We start from the raw sequence: 10,557 nt of genomic DNA, 5'->3' as shown, positions 1-10,557 counted from the left end.
CTTCCGTCTTCCTTGTACACCCCGTTAGGTTGGACAATTTTTTTATTGACCCATTCGTGTTCAGGTTAGAGAGATTTCACTGTATAAATATTAATAAATATAATATGTTGGCGTTTATTAAAAATCAAAATTCAGAAAGTGACGATGGACTAGGGTTACTATGAGAAGAAATTCTATAGGAGGACATAGAATCTAAAATAAGAGGACATTTCTGAAAAGGAGGACTTTTTAAAAATTGGTATGAACAAAATTAAAGATAAAAACAATGGCTCGCCTTAGTTTTCTCGCTAGTTGCTGAATCAGTATTACATCTGTACCTTACTTATCGGTGGAGGTTCTTTTTGTGCACAAGAGCCTGAAGAAACCAACTTATATCTTGTAACAAATAACTATGTAACTGTTCACAGGACATGTCCTTGAAATTATATTTTACCTCTGACTGTCTCCGTTAGCATGCGATTTCGTTCTTTTGTCCACTGAGCAGATATCAGGGAAAATACTCTCTCAGCACTTCCATTGTGACTTGTGATAAATAAATAGAATTGACATATTTTTAAGTTTTCTGAGAAAGTTTCAGTGCTCGCAGAACTATTGGAATTGAAGAATTTGCACCATTGTTTATCTAAACTTAAACCTTTGTCAAAATTAACTTCATTGGCATATCTTTGTACATTGCAGAATAAAATTGATAAAATACCTTAGAATCATGAATAGTGACATTTTTAGAGTGTAAGAATCCAATGCATGTCAATAGGTCATCATATTTTGTTTTTTTATGTGCTCCAGCTTCAACCATTGAAAGCAGTTAAATTCTTTCATAGGTTTTCAGCATTTATTTAAATATTCTACGCATAATATCGCATATTATTCAATATTCATATTAATTCTAGTTGAAAATGCGAAATTCCGGATATTTCAATTTCTTTAAATGCCTGTCGGACAGTATAAAATGATTAAAATAGAGCACATGTCCTCCTTTTGTCGGACGGATGATAATCCTATGATGGACTGAAGTTTAGTGCATAACATTACAACAAAATTTTACGTAGAAAACTGTAGCCGAAGTGCGAAACAAATGACTGCAAAGTGTGAACGTTGCTAGGCAACTATCTCGCCACACCAGCGCCTTCTACAACACTGCTGGCGGATCGTTATCTAGACCCACTACTAACCCAGATTCTTCAGCACGAACCCAGGTCTCGAATCCAAGATAACTCGAGCCGTTATCAGTTGGCCGAAGTGCTAACCCGATCGTCATTCCTTCAGAAAGTGACGGGGGCGAACAGTAAAATATAATCATACATTACTCGAGCGATTCAAGGGCGTTGCAGCAACGGCCTGGGTGAAAATCAATAACGGACACAGGACGCGCTGCCAACCCAGGCGGCGGACCGTCCTCCCTGTGCTTCACACTCGATTGGTGGAAATTGGTTTTATCACGATAGACAGCCTGCAGATTGTGTGATGGTGGGTCCTGCTCCATTCATGCAGTCAGCTGAGATGAAGCCTCTCAACATGGAGCTACGCTTGTCTACATGTGAGTACATTATTCATACTGCACCGATGTCACAACCTTCTCGTACAGTTGACGCCAAAACTGCTTTCGCTGTCAGGGATGAAGTGCTACACTGGTTCTGTGAGTTGTTAGACAGCTTCTCTCTAGTTGCTACTCATTCTAGACGAAAAATAAACATGCTGAAACAAAGTGACGGAATGCTGTTTACTCTGTATATTATTTTATGCAGTTTAATGTATGTGAGACAAATATGATTTAATTTTCGTGTATATTCAAGTAAAACATCACTATGAATCTAAGACGAGTTGTGTACATAAAATATGTACATCATCATCATCATCATCATCATCATCATCATCATCATCATCATCATCATTTTATGGGTTTAAAGGGAGTCCCATTCTGTCCTCAATAGATGTCTCATTTCATATTTTTTGTTATCCCTTTTTTGAATAGTGGATAGGTAAATGTTGTATCTACATTAGAATCCGTGGCATTTCCCATTTTTTTTATTAAGATTTCCTACTAAGTTTTATGTAACAAACTTCATAATCCTTGCCTTATGTTTAAATCTACTAGGTATGTTCTAAATATTCGTGTGTCACTGCATTTTCTTAGATTTTTTAGATTTTTCAGTTTTATAGTTTTCATATTAATTTGCGCTTTTTTATTATTAATTTAAAAGACAAAGGTGAAAAAATCGATGTCCAACAATTACGAGATATTTCAAAATTTGTAGGAAAAAAAAAATGCTTGCATCAGGATATTCATTGAAAGACGAAAAAACTTCAACCTTTCAGAAGAGATTGTTTTTCTTTATAAAGAAATATCCCCTGCTGATATTGCTGATCAACATATACTTAACTTTCGGAACTTTATTACAAAATGTTTATAATTTCATTCTGTTACAATTCCCCTTTTAAAGTTTCTGTTACAAAGATGTACATATTTTCTAACATATAGGCTTACCTGTAATTGAAGACCTCAATTGGCAAACATCCCAACTTCAAAATTGACTTTTTACCCGACATATGTTGTGTCTTGCATACGTTACCATCCTTTAAAAAAGAATACCCCGAATCCGACTCTAAGCCTGTGGATTTGAATACAAATATTTCAATATTTTTCTTATATGGCAAGCCTATGTAGTTCTTTTAGACGGGCAGACATTGCTATCAAGGGACGCTTAAAACGGGCTCTTGTTCTTGACCCTACTATCCGTTTCGAAAGAAACCTAAATCAGGCCACCAAAGTTGATATTGAGAAGAAGTCTATATATGAACCTTGTCTGCCGTATCTTTCTCAAAAGTACAACGTCCCTCTTAAACAATGGTCTGTCATTGGTTTGCTGTTTGGCAGTAGAGGTTCAATTACAAAATTCACATGGAATTATCTTAAGGAACTTCACATTCCTTTTGATTATGAAATGTCTATTCTTATAAATATTATCAAGGATTCTCTTCAAATATTACATCATCATCTCTATTTCAATTAATCCACTTATATTTGCCTTCAAAAATTAACTTTCTTTTTTCTTTAATGTATCACATCACATCATATTGTACATGTTTATTGTATTCAGGACCCTTGTGGTCACTCAAATTCTTTGAGGTGATGTCTATAATTTAGAAAAATATATAGTATCCTGAACAATTTACTTCAATGAACTTGATATGTTTGCCAATTCACGTTTTCTATCTTTTATTTAAATCTTTGCTCCTCTCACATGTTACACAGACAGCATCGTAAGTATTAATAAGAGAATACTTTTTAAAAATTATTTAATTATTTTGATTTCCTCTTGTTTGTTTTAAATCATACAAATAAAAATACTTTATTACGTACGAAGGATCCACGAAAAGAACGCGCTAATTCACTTTTTTATTTTTTGTTTTTGGTACCATCTGGTAGCTCACAAAGTGAACTATGTTTCTAGTAAATCATAATGACAAAAAGCTTGCATTGTAACACGGTTATCTTAAACTAAATGGTCATCATCATCATCATCATCATCATCATCATCATCATCATCATCATCATCATCAAGGTTTAGGCCTTTCGGCCTGTTCCGCCTCCATTAAAATTGATCTCGCCAACGTTTTACTGGTCTTCCTAATGATCTCCTTCCTGATGGATTATAATTCATGGCTGCTCTCATTATACTTGTTGTTGGCATTCTATTTACATGTTCTTTCCAATTATGTTGATATAAACTAAATGGTATGTAAATTAATAATGTCATGACAGTGTATTAAAGTTAAAAAATGCTCCCAAGCAAATTTTTTGAAAACTGACTTAACATCTTCTTTCTGTGGTTTAACATGTTCTATGTATGTGTATACATGTTTTTATTTTGGTTGCTGTAGGTGATGATTTTCTGTCATGCTATCCACATGATCAAGGAGTCTCAAATTTTTACGTTACAACTATTCTATCGCCAACCTGGATAGGGCGAATGTCAGGTACTCCGATGACGAATCAACCGCCTCACCTTACTAAATAGCATCTCGCTGTGTAAATAACTTAGTAGTTACACAATGCCGTTAATTAACTGACTTAGTAATAAGACTAACCTCACCTCAGCATTACCACCATCATTCATCAGAAAAGCGGGACAACCGCAACAAATCTCTATGCTGCATTCACAATGTTCTCCCTAAGAGCAGACCTTTCCCTACAAATCCAGCATTCTCAAATCTTTCCTATTTTCCGTCTTCCTCTTAGTCTTCGCATACGATTCACATATCTTAATATTGTCTATCATCTGATATCTTCTTCTGACCCGAACTCTTTTCCCGTTCACCATTCCTTTCAGTGCATCCTTCAGTAGTTAGTTGCTTCTCAGACAGTGATCTAGTCAATTCCTTTTCCTCTTCCTGATCAGTTTCACTCTTATTCTTTCTTCACAGATTCATTTCTTATTCTGTTTGTCTATTTCACACGCTCCATCCTTCTCACTATCAACATTTCAAATACTTCTAGTCGTTTCTCTTCACTTCGTCGTAATGTTCACATTTCTGTCACACTCCACACGAAGCACTTCACTAGTCTCTGCCTTAGTATTTTTTCCAGAGGTCCGCTTCTCTTTCTATTAAAAGCCTCCTTCGCACGTATGAGCGAATCCAGAAATGCATATAGAGTGTTAGTTGGGAGACCGGAAGGAAAAAGACTTTTGGGGAGGCCGAGACGTAGACGAGAGGATAATATTAAAATAGATTTGAGTGAGGTGGGATATGATGATAAAGACTGGATTAATCTTGCACAGGATAGGGACCGATGGCGGGTTTACGTGAGAGCGGCAATGAACCTGAGGGTTCCTTTAAAGCCATTTGTAAGTAAGTAAGTAAGCCTCCTTTGCAATGATTTATTAGCCTACTATTCTCCTTTGGCTTGCTGGCAACAGCTCATGTTACTAGTTATAGTACACTCCTAGTATTAGATAAATTTAGATAAATTCAGCCACATCAGAGGTACTTTCTACGTATCTTTCAGTGCAGAAGGGAAACTTTAATGACTTTTTTATATGTCTATATGTCTACTAGAACCAGCATATAAATAGGACTGTCGATAGTGATTATGAGATTATGCTAAAGAAGGAGTACAAAGACAAAATTATATATGTAAGCTTGCCATTAATCTGTTGTCAATTCTTGGCAATAACGGATGCCACCACAGCAATGAGTAACGAAACTTAAAAGACAGAATGTATCTGCCCACTTGTTCTACTTCCTCATTGCTGCAGTTATAATATACGTATATTAATAAGCAATACTTTAAAAATAACCCGTTCTCAATGCTTAAGAATGTGGATTCATAAAGAACGTGCATTCTTCATCTTTCAGTATCTTTCATAGCTGGAGTAGGCCTACTGTTCTCCAACCAGGAGATCAACAGTGAAAGGAATGTGCTTACTATTGCGTCATCTATTGGAGCGAAGTAGATAGATAATATTATCGTTATACCGTCAGTTTAAAAACCATGCGCTCTCCTGCATATGTTATATCCTATATGGAGGGATTAAAAGACCAGGAGATTAACAGTGACCTAATTTTGTAACTACGGTAGTATAAATATGTGTGTAACAATGTTATTGTTTGTGCTGTGAGAGCGAGCCAATAGAGATACGAGTACCCACGTGTGTGACCTTATGACACCTTATGATATCAACATTCATTCACAGCATTACCCCGCTTCGTTTCATTCCGCAGAGACTTTCTCGTGGTTGGAGCACAGCAGGCTACAACATCAAGCATCCAGTTCAAAAGTTCGCGTCTTGTGCTTCGTCTCTGGACATTTATAGCATAGTTTATTTTTAGCTTTGAATTTATTACTAACATGCCACGAAATTAAGTCAATGAGTGCTTTATACTTTAGACTTGCCACTTATCATATTTCTATGGACCACCCAGCATTCTCTTTGGTGAAGGTGAAACAGTTCAAGGGCATTCATTAGTAAACAGTGTTTCATAGCCATGGTGTAAATGTTACGAAAAATAGTAATCTAGGAAAGTTTTAGTTCTTCTTACAAATCTAGCGAGTCCAATGAGAGAAATGTCTCTTTCATAGCGATTTCTTGTCTACTGTTTGTTTTATTTGATATCTCATGCAACTGTTTTATCCCATCCCAGCCGCACGACTTAAAATTTAATGCTGGTTTTATCAAATCTCAGCAAGTAACTTCAGTAGAAGTTGCCTTAATATTAATTTATTATTATTATTATTATTATTATTATTATTATTATTATTATTATTATTATTATTGTTTCCAATGAACGGCATGAAAATTAATGTTTTCAAGAATAATTTCAAATACTTTTCAAGGAAATCTGTTTCACTCAAATTCAATTATAACTTAAATAATAATAAAATGAGTAGAATAAATCGTACCTAAAAATCTTTGAGTAATTCTTGACGGTTACCTTTATTTTCTCAAGCATGTAATTATTCAATTAGAATGTTAGGTTTAACACGTTCAATACATACAACTTACTCATTCTCAAGGCCTGATTTACTCCTGATTCTTTACTTTGTGTTAGCGACATCGAAACTTAATCTGTAGTCGCGAATTCTGTTAAAACCACATTCGGCTAAATTTGAAAGTATCCAACGCATATTCATATAGATTTCTGCCCACTGACTCCAAGAATAGTTACGAAAGAAGATATATGATTGTTTTAAATGCCACAATTTTATTTATATTCTAGACGCTAAGACCTTGGTGTCCTATTTTTATCCAAGGACTTCAAAGGTCATACAACATGTGAATCTTTCATAAACAACGTTAACGTCCGTCTTCCTACGAAAGGTATGACAAATTATAAACGTTTCTAGAAGAAACTCTAAAATTAATAATCTCTTTCCCCGGTCTCGAGTTGCATTAAAACTGCCAACTTTCATAGAGAATAATTTTAGCCATTTAAATTATAAACTCAGAATTTGCATGATTGTAAAATATCGAATGTAAATATTAGTCTACTACTGTTATTATTTTGATTATCTTCATTAATAGTGTTGCAATATTATTGTAACCCTTATACTAAACTAATATTGGACAATCACTGTTGGTTAGGACGTTAATATATTTAAGTAAAAAAAGGTAAAGGTATCCCCGTAACATGCCATGAAAGCACTTGGGGGGCATGGAGGTAGAGCCCCTTGCTTTCCATGACCTCGACACTAGAATGAGGTGGTGTGGTTGGCACCACGCTCTGACCGCCTTTTACCCCGGGAAAGACCCGGTACTCAATTTTACAGGAGGCTGAGTGAACCTCGGGGCCGTCCTGAAAGTTTGGCAACGAGAAAAAAATCCTGTCACCACCTGGGATCGAACCCCGGACCTTCCAGTCCGTAGCCAGCTGCTCTACCAGCTGAGCTAGCCGGCCAATAAGTAAAATAAATAAATGAGTGAGTGAGTGAGTGAGTGAGTGAGTGAGTGAGTGAGTGAGTGAGTGAGTGAGTAAATAAATAAATAAATAAATAAATAAATAAATAAATAAATAAATAAATAATATAATATAATATTAATTCAGCTCCAAGTTTTAGACCTTATCATCTGATATTCTCTCCAGATAAGAAATCTTTAACAATTTATCATCATCATTATCATTATCATCATCGTCCTCGTCGTCTCAGACAAATCCTATACGATTTTAGACAGCGACACATCATCCTATATCTTAGATCATAATACCTCAAGTTCACACTGTCCGTCTTTGTATAATTTTTTCCTGAAGTGATTTACAACCAGTTACTTACCCATGGTTGGTTAACTGGTGTAGTTCCTATATGTGAATTCTTCGAATATTGTTCCTAGAGCACCGATTAGTTGAAAAAAAAGAAAACGTGTTATTACTATACTGGTGTGATTGCAGCTTTTAGGTTTCACAACCTTGTGATTTAAAATTGTTAGTTTATCTCGTAATTCCATGTTTTTCTTAGGTCACGTGGAAATTTACATTGCCGGTCTCAGTGTGAATTCTGTTTCCGGAGCTGAGCTTTCAATATCTGGTGCCAGATGTTTTTGTTTGCATCACGTAATAGATGCAGAGCGTGTCGGCTCCATTGTCAGGAACATAGGAAAAAAGAAGTGTACGGTCTTGATAACGGATCCAACACACATGTTCGCTTTTTCTTATTTTATTCTGATGATGAGCCGATTCATAGCTCCCAGGTTTTGGACAATTCTACGTGTGTGACGGATTGCAAAATCCCAAAACTATCGCACAACGTTAAATCAAAGATGATTTGCGAGCATCGGATTGATAATATGACCTCTATCACTTACTGCCCTGGTGGAAAGTACGGTCCTTTGTTTATGGTTCATGGTATCGATTGCTATTGTGTGTGGCTGCAATTTATACATGGTCCACATTTTTTGAATTCATAATCACGTCGGCAATACAGTTTTGAAGTTATGTTTATCCTTATTGTAGTTGCGTATTTTATTATATCATGAAAATTAATGTAGTAAATGATAGAGTGAAGCCATATCGCTTGCACAGAATTCCAGAGCTTCCTTCCATTCGTCTATAAATGATGCTAATATTTCATCACTGTAATATTTGGAGTCTTACGTTTTGTTTCCAGAGCACCGATTGTTATAGATATAATGGTAGATTCTAAGCTTCCATTTACTTATGTAAAGATTAATTTTTTGGTCCTATAAAAATCTATGATGGTTACTATTTCTTATTCATAGAGCTCTCCTTGTGTGATGACTGTTGACTTAAAATACATACATACATACATACATACATACATACATACATACATACATACATACATACATAGTACATACATACATACATACATACATACATACATAGTGTTCTATCCATGTTCATGTCTTTCACTGCAAACCCAGCATTCTCCAATCGTTCCTATTTGCTGCCTTTCTCATAGTGTCCGCATATGATCCACATATGTCCACGCCTGTGGAGTAACGGTCAGCGCGTCTGGCCGCGAAACCAGGTGGCCCGGGTTCGATTCCCGGTCGGGGCAAGTTACCCGGTTGAGATTTTTTCCGGGGTTTTTCCTCAACCCAATATGAGCAAATGCTGGGTAACTTTCGGTGCTGGACCCCGGACTCATTTCACCGGCATTATCACCTTCATCTCATTCAGACGCTAAATAACCTAAGATGTTGATAAAGCGTCGTAAAATAATCTACTAAAATAAATCCACATACATATCTTAATGTCTTCTATCATCTGATGCCTTCTTCTGCCCCGAACTCTTCTCCCGTTCACCATTCCTTCCAGTGCATCCTTCAGTAAGCAGTTTATTCTCAGCAGTGACCCAACCAATTCCTTTTTCTCTTTCTGATCAGTTTCAGCATCATTCATTCTTCACCCACTCATTCCGTCACAGCTTCATTTCTTATTCTGTCTGTCCACTTCACACACTTCATTCTTCTCCATATCCACATTTCAAAAGATTCTATTCTTTTCTCTCTATTTCGTCGTAATATCCATGTTTCTGCCCCATACAATGCTACACTTCACACAAAGCACTTCACTATTCTCTTCCTTAGTTATTTTCCAGAGGTCCTCAGAAGATGCTCCTTTTTCCATTAAAAGCTTCCTTTGCCATTGCTATCCTCCTTTTGATTTTCTGGCAGCAGCTCAAGTTACTGCTTATAGAACAACCCAAGTATTTGAAACTGTCACTTGCTCTACTGCCTCGTTTAGAATTCGTAAGTTTGCCTTCTTCATTTTAAAAATGTAACTTATGTCAATTTATCAGTCGAACATGGAGTAAGGCCACTAAGGTAAAAGAACTAATGGAGAAAGATTCGATCCGGTGCGATGGGTTGAACTTTGGCGTAGCTCAGTGGTTAGAGCAATCAGTATGTAGAACTGGGGGTCGTGGGTTCGATCCTCGGCGCCGAAGCGAGTTTTTTTCTCCATTAATAAGAAATGGTTCCATTTCCTTGTTTCATAGCTTTAGGTTCTTATAATTCAATCATATTTTGTTGAATCTTATTATTTATTTGTTTCATACACTGCTAAATAAATAATTGAAGACTGGACATAAGAAAGATCTTTGAAAATTAGTTTTTCCACAAAAAAAGTCTATGTCATGGCTTATTCCACTAAGAAAGAAGGATCAGTCCCACTGTAATTTTATTTAGAACGTACCTTCTCTCGTAGATGAGCAGAAAATATATGATATTGCATTACTAGTTGTACCTGCTTTGTACAGTTTTTCTATTTTTACATAGCCTACAGCCTTCTTGATGTCCAATCTTCAATTGTTTCGCTTTATTATTATTATTTATTTATTTATTTATTTACTAGCCGTACCCGTGCTCTCCGCTGCACCCGTTAGAAATAAATATAAAGTAATTACATAATTAAAATAGGACATTTGACCCAGGGAGCATTCGTGTTTGATAGAAGGATAAATCGTTTAATATGTTACTTAATTTAAATTGTATTTAAATAATTAAAATGCGATCATTTTGATCCAGAGACACTCATTTGGTGCAATGCCAATTCCTTTAACATGTTTCTTAATTGTTATTACATGCAACCATAATT

The 10,557-nt window shown here is 35.8% G+C and overlaps 1 protein-coding gene across 1 annotated transcript in view; it reads left to right on the top strand.

Moving 5' to 3' along the window:
- The first annotated feature begins 1,355 nt into the window (after positions 1 to 1,355).
- The window catches only part of LOC138699960 (transmembrane protein 8B), a 97,249-nt gene continuing 88,047 nt past the window's right edge, over positions 1,356 to 10,557 (top strand). Inside the window, exon 1 of the mRNA XM_069826197.1 lies at positions 1,356 to 1,537. The gene's annotated coding sequence lies outside the window, so the exon portion shown is untranslated. The remainder of the gene's footprint in view (positions 1,538 to 10,557) is intronic.

This window comes from Periplaneta americana, chromosome 5, assembly GCF_040183065.1.
Source record: "Periplaneta americana isolate PAMFEO1 chromosome 5, P.americana_PAMFEO1_priV1, whole genome shotgun sequence".
In the NCBI taxonomy this organism is placed as follows: Eukaryota; Metazoa; Arthropoda; class Insecta; order Blattodea; family Blattidae; genus Periplaneta; species Periplaneta americana.
This window is presented reverse-complemented; position numbering and strand designations above follow the sequence as displayed.